Source organism: Ranitomeya imitator, chromosome 9, assembly GCF_032444005.1.
Source record: "Ranitomeya imitator isolate aRanImi1 chromosome 9, aRanImi1.pri, whole genome shotgun sequence".
Taxonomy (NCBI): Eukaryota; Metazoa; Chordata; class Amphibia; order Anura; family Dendrobatidae; genus Ranitomeya; species Ranitomeya imitator.
Window position 1 is genome coordinate 103,972,584 of NC_091290.1, and position 16,123 is coordinate 103,988,706.

At 42.6% G+C, this 16,123-nt stretch overlaps 6 non-coding genes across 6 annotated transcripts; all 6 read left to right on the plus strand.

Annotated features, from left to right (window-relative positions):
* Positions 1 to 596: 596 nt before the first annotated feature.
* Positions 597 to 668, plus strand: TRNAQ-CUG (transfer RNA glutamine (anticodon CUG)). The gene has a single exon. It is a non-coding gene; the product is annotated as a tRNA-Gln (tRNA).
* A 767-nt stretch (positions 669 to 1,435) lies between these two features.
* On the plus strand, positions 1,436 to 1,517 carry TRNAS-UGA (transfer RNA serine (anticodon UGA)). Its single transcript has one exon. It is a non-coding gene; the product is annotated as a tRNA-Ser (tRNA).
* A 662-nt stretch (positions 1,518 to 2,179) lies between these two features.
* Positions 2,180 to 2,251, plus strand: TRNAQ-CUG (transfer RNA glutamine (anticodon CUG)). The gene has a single exon. It is a non-coding gene; the product is annotated as a tRNA-Gln (tRNA).
* Positions 2,252 to 3,019: 768 nt separating this feature from the next.
* On the plus strand, positions 3,020 to 3,101 carry TRNAS-UGA (transfer RNA serine (anticodon UGA)). Its single transcript has one exon. It is a non-coding gene; the product is annotated as a tRNA-Ser (tRNA).
* Positions 3,102 to 3,763: 662 nt separating this feature from the next.
* Positions 3,764 to 3,835, plus strand: TRNAQ-CUG (transfer RNA glutamine (anticodon CUG)). The gene has a single exon. It is a non-coding gene; the product is annotated as a tRNA-Gln (tRNA).
* A 9,723-nt stretch (positions 3,836 to 13,558) lies between these two features.
* TRNAQ-CUG (transfer RNA glutamine (anticodon CUG)) lies at positions 13,559 to 13,630 on the plus strand. The gene has a single exon. It is a non-coding gene; the product is annotated as a tRNA-Gln (tRNA).
* The last annotated feature ends 2,493 nt before the right edge of the window (positions 13,631 to 16,123 follow it).

Here is a 16,123-nt window from a genome sequence, read left to right on the forward strand (position 1 = left end):
CCATGACAGTGATATGCAAACTCTGGAACGGTTTTCAAGAATCAGACTGATTAGATTTTTGGATGTACATTCCATAAGCCGATCTGGCGCTGCATCTCATGTGCATCATGCCGCTAATCAAAAGAAGCACCGTGAGTGTGGCACCAGGTAAGTGGTGCTTCTCCCGCTTTTGTCTAGCGGCCACAGACCATTGTTGTGGCAGATGTACTGGGACATGCACTTTGATTTGCAACAACCTTGAATTATCTCTTGGATGAAACCTTTTACCACACAATGAAAAATTTTTAGCGACTTCTGGATGAACAGCTTTCTAACAGTATTAGTTTTGCAAATAATTTTTTTCTTGCTCTTTTTCCAAGTAACAGATCTAGCACTCTTTTTACTAGTCACTTTTTATCAACATTTAAAACTGTCCTTGCTTAGATATCGTGGAACCCTTGGCACACTTGTGGAATAAAAGTTTAGGAGATATTAATTTACCATTGTGTATTAATTGTAGATTTGCACTACAGCTTTAGAGCCTGTTTTCACCATGATTCATGAATTCAATTCTGCTTTCCAGAACACAAAACTGCAGCCAAGTCTTTTTTGCGTGTGGTTCCATGGTGTAATGGTTAGCACTCTGGACTCTGAATCCAGCGATCTGAGTTCAAATCTCAGTGGAACCTGGGCAGTTTTTCATACACATGTTTCAATTTTTCCACTGACACTGTGTTCTCCTGTTCCCAAGGTTTAACATAAAAAGAGAAAGTTAAAATCAACATACCAAAAGCCAAAAAAAGATTTCAATGTTCCAAGCATACATGGAGTGATCACTGTGAGTTCTGTGGCCAAAGCTACCTATGAATCAGGATTAATGAAACTTAAAACACCACCATTTTTGGTGGTGTTTTTCTAAAAATTGTTTTGGGCATCTTTTGAGTCTGTTTTTGAGGCTTTTCTTTACAGCTCACAAAATGCACCAAAAGTCACTTAGGAACCATTAAGGAGTGTTTCTAACCTAGCCATTGACTTGTATTATAAGTATGGAGCACTTCTAAATGAAAAATACCAGAAGATAGATATGCTTATTTAAGTTAACCGCTTGAAATTTTTGAAACTTGATGTGGTTAAAAGACGCCAAAAGCCCGATCATATGAACAGCAAGTCTTTTTTTACATGGAAATAAATTTGTTCAGTGTTTTCAGCATTTTCAGAGTAATTTTCAGGAGGTTTTTGGAATGGACCCACTCCATATGCACCTTATGAAGAGGTCAAAGTCTTAAACTGTACATGGTTCCCATTGATGATGACTCGAAATCAGATTTTTACATTTTTACTGGGACCTAGAATTTTGTTTCTATTTTCTGAGATATTTTCCAGAGGGATAATCACTGATCTTGATCATGGTGCTATAAGAAAAGGTGTGTGAATCTCATCAAATGTTAATGTCTGAGTAGTCGTGGCCGAGTGGTTAAGGCGATGGACTTGAAATCCATTGGGGTTTCCCCGCGCAGGTTCAAATCCTGCCGACTACGTATATATTCCTAAAGCTTTTTGACTGATTACCTGAGTAGATTAATTTGCGCGTTTCCTTGTCTACCGCCATGACAGTGATATGCAAACTCTGGAACGGTTTTCAAGAATCAGACTGATTAGATTTTTGGATGTACATTCCATAAGCCGATCTGGCGCTGCATCTCATGTGCATCATGCCGCTAATCAAAAGAAGCACCGTGAGTGTGGCACCAGGTAAGTGGTGCTTCTCCCGCTTTTGTCTAGCGGCCGCAGACCATTGTTGTGGCAGATGTACTGGGACATGCACTTTGATTTGCAACAACCTTGAATTATCTCTTGGATGAAACCTTTTACCACACAGTGAAACATTTTTAGCGATTTCTGGATGAACAGCTTTCTAACAGTATATGTTTTGCAATTAATTTTTTTCTTGCTCTTTTTCCAAGTAACAGATCCAGCACTCTTTTACTAGTCACTTTTTATCAACATTTAAAACTGTCCATGCTGAGATATCGTGGAACCCTTGGCACACTTGTGGAATAAAAGTTTAGGAGATATTAATTTACCATTGTGTATTAATTGTAGATTTGCACTACAGCTTTAGAGCCTGTTTTCACCATGATTCATGAGTTCAATTGTGCTTTCCAGAACACAAAACTGCAGCCAAGTCTTTTTTGTGTGTGTTTCCATGGTGCAATGGTTAGCACTCTGGACTCTGAATCCAGCGATCTGAGTTCAAATCTCAGTGGAACCTGGGAAGTTTTTCGTACACATGTTTTAATTTTTCCACTGACACTGTGTTCTCCTGTTCCCAAGGTTTAACATAAAAAGAGAAAGTTAAAATCAACATACCAAAAGCCAAGAAAAGATTTCAATGTTCCAAGCATACATGGAGTGATCACTGTGAGTTCTGTGGCCAAAGCTACCTATGAAGCAGGGTTAATGAAACTTAAAACACCACCATTTTTGGTGGTGTTTTTCTAAAAATTGTTTTGGGCATCTTTTGAGTCTGTTTTTGAGGCTTTGCTTTGCAGCTCACAAAATGCACCAAAAGTCACTTAGGAACCTTTGAGGAGTGTTTCTAACCTAGCCATTGACTTGTATTCTAAGTATGGAGCACTTCTAAATGAAAAATACCAGAAGAAAGATATGCTTATTTCAGTTAACCGCTTGGAATTTTTGGAAACTTGATGTGGTTAAAAGACGCCAAAAGCCCGATCATATGAACAGCAAGTCTTTTTTTACATGGAAATGAATTTGTTCAGTGTTTTCAGCATTTTCAGAGTAATTTTCAGGATGTTTTTGGAATGGACCCACTCCATATCCACCTTATGAAGAGGTCAAAGTCTTAAACTGTACATGGTTCCCATTGATGATGACTCGAAATCAGATTTTTACATTTTTACTGGGACCTAGAATTTTGTTTCTATTTTCTGAGATATTTTCCAGAGGGATAATCACTGATCTTGATCATGGTGCTATAAGAAAAGGTGTGTGAATCTCATCAAATGTTAATGTCTGAGTAGTCGTGGCCGAGTGGTTAAGGCGATGGACTTGAAATCCATTGGGGTTTCACCGCGCATGTTCAAATCCTGCCGACTACGTATATGTTTCCAAATCTTTTTGACTGATTACCTGAGTAGATTAATTTGCGCGTTTCCTTGTCTACCCCCATGACAGTGATATGCAAACTCTGGAACGGTTTTCAAGAATCAGACTGATTAGATTTTTGGATGTACATTCCATAAGCCGATCTGGTGCTGCATCTCATGTGCATCATGCCGCTAATCAAAAGAAGCACCGTGAGTGTGGCACCAGGTAAGTGGTGCTTCTCCCGCTTTTGTCTAGCGGCCACAGACCATTGTTGTGGCAGATGTACTGGGACATGCACTTTGATTTGCAACAACCTTGAATTATCTCTTGGATGAAACCTTTTACCACACAATGAAAAATTTTTAGCGACTTCTGGATGAACAGCTTTCTAACAGTATAAGTTTTGCAATTAATTTTTTTCTTGCTCTTTTTCCAAGTAACAGATCCAGCACTCTTTTACTAGTCACTTTTTATCGACACTTAAAACTGTCCATGCTGAGATATCGTGGAACCCTTGGCACACTTGTGGAATAAAAGTTTAGGAGATATTAATTTACCATTGTGTATTAATTGTAGATTTGCACTACAGCTTTAGAGCCTGTTTTCACCATCATTCATGAGTTCAATTGTGCTTTCCAGAACACAAAACTGCAGCCAAGTCTTTTTTGTGTGTGGTTCCATGGTGTAATGGTTAGCACTCTGGACTCTGAGTCCAGCGATCTGAGTTCAAATCTCAGTGGAACCTGGGCAGTTTTTCGTACACATGTTTCAATTTTTCCACTGACACTGTGTTCTCCTGTTCCCAAGGTTAAACATAAAAAGAGAAAGTTAAAATCAACATGCCAAAAAAAGATTTCAATGTTCCAAGCATACATGGAGTGATCACTGTGAGTTCTGTGGCCAAAGCTACCTATGAAGCAGGATTAATGAAACTTAAAACACCACCATTTTCGGTGGTGTTTTTCTAAAAATTATTTTGGGCATCTTTTGAGTCTGTTTTGAGGCTTTCCTTTGTAGCTCACAAAATGCACCAAAAGTCACTTAGGAGCCATTAAGGAGTGTTTCTAACCTAGCCATTGACTTGTATTATAAGTATGGAGCACTTCTAAATGAAAAATACCAGAAGATTGTAATGCTTATTTCAGTTAACCGCTTGGAATTATTGGAAACTTGATGTGGTTAAAAGATGCCAAAAGCCCGATCATATGAACAGCAAGTCTTTTTTTTACATGGAAATGAATTTGTTCAGTGTTTTCAGCATTTTCAGAGTAATTTTCAGGATGTTTTTGGAATGGACCCACTCCATATCCACCTTATGAAGAGGTCAAAGTCTTAAACTGTACATGGTTCCCATTGATGATGATTCGAAATCAGATTTTTACATTTTTACTGGGACCTAGAATTTTGTTTCTATTTTCTGAGATATTTTCCAGAGGGATAATCAATGAACTTGATCATGGTGCTATAAGAAAAGGTGTGTGAATCTCATCAAATGTTAATGTCTAAGTAGTCATGGCCGAGTGGTTAAAGGGACACTGTCACCTGAATTTGGAGGGAACAATCTTCAGCCATGGAGGCGGGGTTTTTGGGTTTTTGATTCACCCTTTCCTTACCTGCTGGCTGCATGCTGGCTGCAATATTGGGTTGAAGTTCATGCTGTGTCCTCTGTAGTACACGCCAGGGCAAGGCAAGATTGCCTTGTGCAGGCATGTACTACGGAGGACAGAGAATGAACTTCAATCCAATATTGCAGCCAGCATGCAGCCAGCGGGTAATGAAAGGGTGAATCAGAAACCCAAAAACCCCACTTCCATGGCTGAAGATTGTTCCCTCCAAATTCAGGTGACAGTGTCCCTTTAAGACGATGGACTTGAAATCCATTGGGGTTTCCCCGCGCAGGTTCAAATCCTGTTCCTAAAGCTTTTTGACTGATTACCTGAGTAGATTAATTTGCACGTTTCCTTGTCTACCCCCATGACAGTGATATGCAAACTCTGGAACGGTTTTCAAGAATCAGACTGATTAGATTTTTGGATGTACATTTCATGAGCCCATCTGGCACTGCATCCCATGTGCGTCATGCCGCTAATCAAAAGAAGCACCGTGAGTGTGGTGTGATAGAAATATTTATATCATGTAGATCTCACTTGCATGTATACTCCTCTATAATCATATATACTCATATAAACGCAAATATATCTATATACATTATAATAAATGGCTTAAAATGGCTGACATAAACTAATATAAGCCAGACTGTTCGTTGTTTTCCACCCGAAAAGCAGAAGAACTCCAGATGTATTAAGTGCTGATGAGATGTATCAACTTTGTCCCAGATGCAGAGAACTTCATGTTAGTTGCTTAATCAGCAGTCATATGTGCATTAATCACAATATTCCATAGATATTCAGATAACCAATAACAGAGGAGCTAGACAATATGATTATTAACTAATCACCCCTAACCACTCCTTTCTATATGCAATTATAAAACTATGTATCAGGAAATAAAGGGTCAGTATTGATGGAATGCTTTCCTGTCACAATCGTGTACAGACTCATTCTTGATGAGCGCTCAAAATACTCAGTCTTATTGGGAACGGCAACAGCACACACGGGATAGATTTATCCCACCCAAATTTCCATATCAAATGGCGCCCAACGTGGGGCAATGTGCATTGAGCAATGTAACATCAGCTAACTTCCCTTATTTTCCTTTCTACGTCATGCCATTCTGCAGCTTGAATTATGCCATTCTGATGAATTTCACATACTTTATACCTTCTAAAATTCTTCACGTACTTAACACCTTCGTGTTCTACCACTATCTGGTTGGCTGTTGCCAGCTGGGCCAACGCCCAATCCAAACAATGTGGTGCTTACAGCATAAGGCACCCCTTCTATGTTTCCAATACAGCCCAGCCTCTGACAGTCATGGTATCGGGGGAGGAAGGTGGAGATCCCCCAGTAGAAGGCACCCCCCAAGCTACAGACACATCAGGCAGCAGACAGCTCAGCTGTTGTGAATTCTGTTGTCGAGCTCCCTCCTGTGGTCGTGAATGGTACTTCGGCGAGTTCTGTCCATGGACTCCCATTGGTGGCTGTGAGTGAAGCTGCTGCTTCTGAGGTTCCTTACACAGGTGACGTGGTTTATCCTTTGGTTGGTTGCTCTATTTAACTCCACTCAGATCGTTGCTCCATGCCAGCTGTCAATGTTCCTGTGCTGGTTCAGTTCGCTCTTGGATCTTCTGGAGACCTGTCTCTTCCTGCAAGAAGCTAAGTCCCCGATTGTTATTTTCTGTTCTTGGTTTTCTAGTCCAGCTTGCTTTCATGATTTTGTCTTGCTAGCTGGAAGCTCTGGGATGCAGGTGGCGCCTCCGCACCGTGAGTCGGTGCGGGGGTCTTTTTGCACACTCTGCGTGGTCTTTTGTAGTTTTTTGTGCTGACCGCAAAGATACCTTTCCTATCCTCTGTCTATTTAGTTAGTCTGGCCTCCCTTTGCTAAAACCTGTTTCATTTCTGTGTTTGTGATTTTCATCTTTACTCACAGTTAATATTTGTGGGGGGCTGCCTTTTCCTTTGGGGAAATTTCACTGAGGCAAGGTAGGCTTTATTTTCTATCTCTAGGGCTAGCTAGTTCTTCAGCTGTGAAGAGGCGTCTAGGGAGAGTCAGGAACGCTCCACGGCTATTTCTAGTTGTTGTGATAGGATTAGGGCCTGCGGTCAGCAAAGCTCCCACATCCCAGAGCTTGTCCTGTGTGAGTTTAACTATCAGGTCGTGCCGGGTGCTCCTAACCACCAGGTCATAACAGTAGAGCTGGCCCAAAGTATTAATGCATCTCAATAGAGGAATAAGAGAAGCTCTGAGACCATTTTTTTTTCTTTGCACTGTGTTTTGTCTTTCTTTTTCCCTAGACCTTTGGGTGGTTCAGGACACAGGTGTAGTGATGGACATTCAAGGTCTGTCCTCTTGTGTGGATCATCTCACTGCAAGGGTACAAAACATTCAAGATTTTGTGGTTCAGAATCCTATGTTAGAGCCTAGAATTCCTATTCCTGATTTATTTTCTGGGGATAGAGCTAAGTTTCTGAATTTCAGAAATAATTGTAAACTGTTTCTAGCTTTGAAACCCCGCTCCTCTGGTGACCCCGTTCAACAAGTAAAAATCATTATTTCCTTGTTGCGTGGTGACCCTCAAGACTGGGCATTTTCCCTTGCGCCAGGAGATCCTGCATTGCGTGATGTTGATGCGTTTTTTCTGGCGCTTGGATTGCTTTATGATAAACCAAACTCAGTGGATCAGGCAGAGAAAATCTTGCTGGCTTTGTGTCAGGGTCAGGATGAAGCGGAGGTGTACTGTCAGAAGTTTAGAAAGTGGTCTGTGCTTACTCAGTGGAATGAGTGTGCCCTGGCGGCAATTTTCAGAAAGGGTCTTTCTGAAGCCCTTAAGGATGTCATGGTGGGATTTCCCACGCCTGCTGGTCTGAATGAGTCTATGTCCTTGGCCATTCAGATCGATCGGCGCTTGCGTGAGCGCAAAGCTGTGCACCATCTGGCGGTATTCTCTGAGCATAGGCCTGAGCCTATGCAGTGTGATAGGACTTTGACCAGAGCTGAACGGCAAGAACACAGACGTCGGAATGGGCTGTGTTTTTACTGTGGTGAATCGACTCATGCTATCTCCGATTGTCCTAAGCGCACTAAGCGGTTCGCTAGGTCTGCCACCATTGGTACTGTACAGTCTAAATTTCTTTTGTCCGTTACTCTGATTTGCTCTCTGTCGTCCTATTCTGTTATGGCATTTGTGGATTCAGGCGCTGCTCTGAATTTGATGGACTTGGAGTATGCCAGGCGCTGTGGTTTTTTCTTGGAGCCCTTGCAGTATCCTATTCCATTGAGAGGAATTGATGCTATGCCTTTGGCCAAGAATAAGCCTCAGTACTGGACCCAATTGACCATGTGCATGGCTCCTGCACATCAGGAGGATATCCGCTTTCTGGTGTTGCATAATCTGCATGATGTGGTCGTTTTGGGGTTGCCATGGCTACAGGTCCATAATCCAGTATTGGACTGGAAATCTATGTCTGTGTCCAGCTGGGGTTGCCAGGGGGTACATGGTGATGTTCCATTTTTGTCTATTTCGTCTTCCACTCCTTCTGAAGTTCCAGAGTTTTTGTCGGATTATCGGGATGTATTTGATGAGCCCAAAGCCAGTGCTCTACCTCCTCATAGGGATTGCGATTGTGCAATTAATTTGATTCCTGGTAGTAAGTTTCCTAAGGGCCGATTGTTCAATTTATCTGTGCCAGAACACGCCGCTATGCGGAGTTATATAAAGGAATCCTTGGAGAAAGGCCATATTCGCCCGTCGTCATAACCGTTAGGAGCAGGTTTCTTTTTTGTGGCCAAGAAGGATGGTTCTTTGAGACCTTGTATTGATTACCGCCTTCTCAATAAAATGACAGTCAAATTTCAGTATCCTTTGCCGTTGCTGTCTGATTTGTTTGCTCGTATTAAAGGGGCTAGTTGGTTCACCAAGATAGATCTTCGAGGGGCGTATAATCTTGTGCGTATTAAACAAGGCGATGAATGGAAAACAGCATTTAATACGCCCGAGGGCCATTTTGAGTACCTGGTTATGCCATTCGGGCTTTCCAATGCTCCATCAGTATTTCAGTCCTTTATGCATGACATCTTTCGAGAGTACCTGGATAAATTCCTGATTGTGTATTTGGATGATATTTTGGTCTTTTCGGATGATTGGGAGTCTCATGTGAAGCAGGTTAGAATGGTTTTCCAGGTCCTTCGTGCGAATTCCTTGTTTGTGAAGGGGTCAAAGTGTCTCTTTGGAGTTCAGAAGGTTTCATTTTTGGGGTTCATTTTTTCCCCTTCTACTATCGAGATGGACCCTGTTAAAGTCCAGGCCATTTACAATTGGACTCAGCCGACATCTGTGAACAGCCTGCAAAAGTTCCTGGGCTTTGCTAATTTTTATCGGCGCTTCATCGCTAATTTTTCTAGTGTTGCTAAACCGTTGACTGATTTGACCAAGAAGGGTGCTGATGTGGTCAATTGGTATTCTGCAGCTGTAGAGGCTTTTCAGGAGTTGAAGCGTCATTTTTCTTCTGCCCCTGTGTTGTGCCAGCCAGATGTTTCGCTCCCGTTTCAGGTTGAGGTTGATGCTTCTGAGATTGGAGCTGGGGCTGTTTTGTCGCAAAGAAGTTCTGATGGCTCGGTGATGAAGCCATGTGCTTTCTTTTCCAGAAAGTTTTCGCCTGCTGAGCGCAATTATGATGTTGGTAATCGAGAGTTGTTGGCCATGAAGTGGGCATTCGAGGAGTGGCGTCATTGGCTTGAGGGAGCCAAGCATCGCGTGGTGGTCTTGACAGATCACAAGAATTTGACTTATCTTGAGTCTGCCAAACGGTTGAATCCGAGACAGGCTTGATGGTCATTATTTTTCTCCCGTTTTGATTTTGTGGTTTCGTACCTTCCGGGCTCTAAGAATGTGAAGGCTGATGCCCTGTCAAGGAGTTTTGTGCATGACTCTCCGGGTGTTCCTGAGCCGGCGGGTATTCTCAAAGAGGGGGTAATTTTGTCTGCCATCTCCCCTGATTTGCGGCGGGTGCTGCAAAAATTTCAGGCTGATAGACCTGACCGTTGCCCAGCGGAGAAACTGTTTGTCCCTGATAGATGGACTAGTAGAGTTATCTCTGAGGTTCATTGTTCGGTGTTGGCTGGTCATCCTGGAATCTTTGGTACCAGAGATTTGGTGGCTAGATCCTTTTGGTGGCCTTCTTTGTCACGGGATGTGCGTTCTTTTGTGCAGTCCTGTGGGACTTGTGCTCGGGCTAAGCCCTGCTGTTCTCGTGCCAGTGGGTTGCTTTTGCCCTTGCCGGTCCCGAAGAGGCCCTGGATGCATATTTCTATGGATTTTATTTAGGATCTCCCCGTCTCTCAAAAGAGGTCGGTCATTTGGGTGGTTTGTGATCGCTTTTCTAAGATGGTCCATTTGGTACCTTTGTCTAAATTGCCTTCCTCCTCTGATTTGGTGCCATTGTTTTTCCAGCATGTGGTTCGTTTGCATGGTATCCCGGAGAACATCGTTTCTGACAGAGGTTCCCAGTTTGTTTCGAGGTTTTGGCGATCTTTTTGTGCTAGGATGGGCATTGATTTGTCTTTTCCCTCGGCTTTCCATCCTCAGACAAATGGCCATACCGAACGAACTAATCAGACTTTGGAAACATATCTGAGATGCTTTGTTTCTGCTGATCAGGATGATTGGGTGTCTGTTATGATAGGCAATTCAGTAACACAATGGACATAGCGGTCAGAGCACATACAGTGATCTGACAATAACCCAAAATCATAGAACGAGCTCTGAGACGTGGGAACTCTGCAGACCGCAATCCCTAATCCTCTCCAAACAACACTAGAGGCAGCCGTGGATTGCGCCTAACTCTGCCTATGCAACTCGGCACAGCGTGAGAAACTAACTAGCCTGAAGATAGAAAATAAGCCTACCTTGCCTCAGAGAAATACCCCAAAGGAAAAGGCAGCCCCCCACATATAATGACTGTGAGTTAAGATGAAAAGACAAACGTAGGGATGAAATAGATTCAGCAAAGTGAGGCCCGACTTTCTTAACAGAGCGAGGATAGGAAAGGTAACTTTGCGGTCTACACAAAACCCTAAAGAAAACCACGCAAAGGGGGCAAAAAGACCCTCAGTACCGAACTAACGGCACGGAGGTACACCCTTTGCGTCCCAGAGCTTCCAGCAAAAATAATTAGACAAGCTGGACAGAAAAAATAGCAAACAAATAGCAAAGAAGAACTTAGCTATGCAGAGCAGCAGGCCACAGGAATGATCCAGGGAAAAACAAGTCCAACACTGGAACATTGACAGGAAGCCAGGATCAAAGCATTAGGTGGAGTTAAGTAGAGCAGTACCTAACGACCTCACCAGATCACCTGAGGGAGGAAACTCAGAAGCCGCAGTACCACTTTCCTCCACCAACGGAAGCTCACAGAGAGAATCAGCCGAAGTACCACTTGTGACCACAGGAGCGAGCTCTGCCACAGAATTCACAACAGGTGTCCTTTTTGCCGTTGGCTGAGTTCGCCCTTAATAATCGGGCCAGCTCGGCTACTTTGGTTTCGCTGTTTTTCTGCAATTCTGGTTTCCATCCGCGTTTCTCTTCAGGGCAGGTTGAGTCTTCGGACTGTCCTGGTGTAGATACTGTGGTGGATAGGTTGCAGCAGATTTGGACTCATGTGGTGGACAATTTGACATTGTCCCAGGAGAAGGCTCAACGTTTCGCTAACCGACGGCGCTGTGTGGGTCCCCAACTTCGTGTTGTGGATTTGGTTTGGTTGTCGTCTCGTTATGTTCCTATGAAGGTTTCCTCTCCTAAGTTTAAGCCTCGTTTCATTGGTCCGTATAAGATTTCTGAGGTTATCAATCCTGTGTCATTTCGTTTGGCCCTTCCTGCTTTTTTTGCCATCCATAATGTGTTCCATAGGTCGTTATTGCGGAGATACGTGGCGCCTGTGGTTCCATCCGTTGATCCTCCTGCCCCGGTGTTGGTTGAGGGGGAGTTGGAGTATGTGGTGGAGAAGATTTTGGATTCTCGTGTTTCGAGATGGAAACTCCAGTACCTGGTCAAGTGGAAGGGTTATGGTCAGGAAGATAATTCCTGGATTTTTGCCTCTGATGTTCATGCTGCCGATCTGGTTCGTGCCTTTCATTTAGCTCATTCTGGTCGGCCTGGGGGCTCTGGTGAGGGTTCGGTGACCCCTCCTCAAGGGGGGGGTACTGTTGTGAATTCTGTTGTCGAGCTCCCTCCTGTGGTCATGAATGGTACTTCGGCTGGTTCTATCCATGGAATTCCTCTGGTGGCTGTGGGTGTTTCTGAGTTTCCTTCCACAGGTGACGAGGTTAATTCGTTGGCTGGCTGCTCTATTTAACTCCACTTAGATCTTTGCTCCATGCCACCTGGCAATGTTCAAGTATTGGTCTTGTTCACTCCAGGATCGTTCTTGTGACCTGTCTTCCCAGTCGAAGCTAAGTCCTGCTTGTTTTTCTCTGGTTTGCTATTTTTCTGTCCAGCTTGCTATTTTGTTGTTGTCTTGCTTGCTGGAATCTCTGGGACGCAGAGGGAGCGCCTCCGCACCGTGAGTCAGTGCGGAGGGTCTTTTTGCGCCCTCTGCGTGGTCTTTTTGTAGGTTTTTGTGCTGACCGCAAAGCTACCTTCCTGATAAAGAATACACTACACATGCTATTGACTAAGATACTGATTGCAACTAACCCCCATTAGGGACAGATCTCCTGATCGCCCATTTGCGAAAAGTCTGTACGGTGTAGGGCGTGGGCACTAGGCTTGCGTCGGTTCGCCGGCACCACAAAAGAGTTGCAGCGCTTTGGGACAGGAGGCTAGGATTAGGGCAAGTGATATCTAAGGGGGGCTTGTGATAGAAATATTTATATCATGTAGATCTCACTTGCATGTATACTCCTCTATAATCATATATACTCATATAAACGCAAATATATCTATATACATTATAATAAATGGCTTAAAATGGCTGACATAAACTAATATAAGCCAGACAGACTGTTTGGTGTTTTCCACCCGAAAAGCAGAAGAACTCCAGATGTATTAAGTGCTGATGAGATGTCTCAACTTTGTCCCAGATGCAGAGAACTTCATGTTAGTTGCTTAATCAGCAGTCATATGTGCATTAATCACAATATTCCATATATATTCAGATAACCAATAACAGAGGAGCTAGACAATATGTTAATTAACTAACCACCCCTAACCACTCCTTTCTATATGCAATTATAAAACTATGTATCAGGAAATAAAGGGTCAGTATTGATGGAATGCTTTCCTGTCACAATCGTGTACAGACTCATTCTTGATGAGCGCTCAAAATACTCAGTCTTATTGGGAACAGCCACAGCACACACGGGATAGATTTATCCAACCCAAATTTCCATATCAGTGGCACCAGGTAAGTGGTGCTTCTCCCGCTTTTGTCTAGCGGCCACAAACCATTGTTGTGGCAGATGTACTGGGACATGCACTTTGATTTGCAACAACCTTGAATTATCTCTTGGATGAAACCTTTTACCACACAATGAAAAATTTTTAGCGACTTCTGGATGAACAGCTTTCTAACAGTATAATTTTTGCAATTAATTTTTTTCTTGCCCGTTTTCCAAGTAACAGATCTAGCACTCTTTTTACTAGTCACTTTTTATCAACATTTTAAACTGTCCTTGCTGAGATATTGTGGAACCCTTGGCACACTTGTGGAATAAAAGTTTAGTAGATATTAATTTACCATTGTGTATTAATTGTAGATTTGCACTACAGCTTTAGAGCCTGTTTTCACCATCATTCATGAGTTCATTTGTGCTTTCCAGAACACAAAACTGCAGCCAAGTCTTCTTTGTGTGTGGTTCCATGGTGTAATGGTTAGCACTCTGGACTCTGAATCCAGCGATCTGAGTTCAAATCTCAGTGGAACCTGGGCAGTTTTTCGTACACGTTTCAATTTTTCCACTGACACTGTGTTCTCCTGTGCCCAAGGTTTAACATAAAAACAGAAAGTTAAAATCAACATACCAAAAGCCAAAAAAAGATTTCAATGTTTCAAGCATACATGGAGTGATCACTGTGAGTTCTGTGGCCAAAGCTACCTATGAAGCAGGATTAATGAAACTTAAAACACCACCATTTTTGGTGGTGTTTTTCTAAAAATTGTTTTGGGCATCTTTTGAGTCTGTTTTGAGGCTTTTCTTTGTAGCTCACAAAATGCACCAAAAGTCACTTAGGAACCATTAACCCCTTTACCCCCAAGGGTGGTTTGCACGTTATGGACCGGGCCAATTTTTACAATTCTGACCACTGTCCCTTTATGAGGTTATAACTCTGGAACGCTTCAACGGATCCCAGTGATTCTGACATTGTTTTCTCGTGACATATTGTACTTCATGATAGTGGTAAAATTTCTTTGATATTACCTGCGTTTATTTGAGAAAAAAACGGAAACATGGCGAAAATTTTGAATATTTTGCAATTTTCCAACTTTGAATTTTTATGCAATTAAATCACAGAGATATGTCACACAAAATACTTAATAAGCAACATTTCCCACATGTCTACTTTGCATCAGCACAATTTTGGAACCAAAATTTTTTTTGTTAGGGAGTTATAAGGGTTAAAAGTTGACCAGCAATTTCTCATTTTTACAACACCATTTTATTTTAGGGACCACATCTCATTTGAAGTCATTTTGAGGGGTCTATATGATAGAAAATACCCAAGTGTGACACCATTCTAAAAGCTGCACCCCTCAAGGTTCTCAAAACCACATTCAAGAAGTTTATTAACCCTTCAGGTGTTTCACAGGAATTTTTGGAATATTTAAATAAAAATGAACATTTAACTTTCTTTCACAAAAAATTTACTTCAGCTCCAATTTGTTTTATTTTGCCAAGAGTTACAGGAGAAAATGGACCCCAAACCTTGTTGTACAATTTGTCCTGAATACGCCGATACCCCATAAGTGGAGGTAAACCACTGTTTGGGCGCATGACAGAGCTTGGAAGCGAAGGAGCGCCATTTGACTTTTTAATGCAAAATTGACTGGAATGGAGATGGGATGCCATGTTGCGTTTGGAGAGCCACTGATGTGCCTAAACATTGAAATCCCCCACAAGTGACACCATTTTGGAAAGTAGACCCCCTAAGGAACTTATATAGAGGTGTGGTGAGCACTTTGACCCACCAAGTGATTCACAGAAGTTTATAATGCAGAACCGTAAAAATAAAAAATATTTTTTTTCACAAAAATTATCTTTTCGCCCCCAATTTTTTATTTTCCCAATGGTAAGAGAAGAAATTGGAACCAAAAAGTTGTTGCACAATTTGTCCTGAGTACGCTGATACCCCATATGTGGGGGTAAACCACTGTTTGGGCGCATGGGAGAGCTCGGAAGGGAAGGAGCGCCGTTTGACTTTTCAATGCAAAATTCACAGGAATTGAGATGAGACGCCATGTTGCGTTTGGAGAGCCACTGATGTGCCTAAATATTGAAACCCCCCACAAGTGACACCATTTTGGAAAGTAGACCCCCTAAGGAACTTATCTAGATGTCTGGTGAACACTTTGACCCACCAAGAGCTTCACAGAAGTTTATAATGCAGAGCCGTAAAAATAAAACAAAGATTTTTTCCCACAAATATTATTTTTTAGCCCCCAGTTTTGTATTTTCCCAAGGGTAACAGGAGAAATTGGACCCCAAAATTTGTTGTGCAATTTGTCCTGAGTGCGCTGATACCCAATATGTGGGGGGGAACCACCGTTTGGGTGCATGGGAAGGCTCGGAAGGGAAGGAGCGCCATTTGAAATACAGACTTAGATGGAATGGTCTGCAGGCGTCACATTGCGTTTGTAGAGCCCCTAATGTACCTAAACAGTAGAAACCCCCCACAAGTGACCCCATATTGGAAACTAGACCCCCAAAGGAACTTATCTAGATGTGTTGTGAGAACTTTGAGCCCCCAAGTGTTTCACTACAGTTTCTAACGCAGAGCCGTGAAAAAAAAAAAAATTCCCCCCAAAATTATTTTTTAGCCCCCAGTTTTGTATTTTCTCGAGGGTAACAGGAGGAATTGGACCCCAAAATTTGTTGTCCAATTTGTCCTGAGTGCGCTGATGCCCCATATGTGGGGAGGAACCACCGTTTGGTCGCATGGGAGGGCTCGGAAGGGAAGGAGCGCCATTTGGAATGCGGACTTAGATGGAATGGTCTGCAGGCGTCACACTGCGTTTGCAGAGCCCCTAATGTACCTAAACAGTAGAAACCCCCCACAAGTGACACCATATTGGAAACTAGACCCCCCCCATGAACTTATCTAGATGTGTTGTGAGAACTTTGAGCCCCCAAGTGTTTCACTACAGTTTATAACGCAGAGCCGTGAAAATTAAAAAATCTTTTTTTTCCCACAAAACTTATA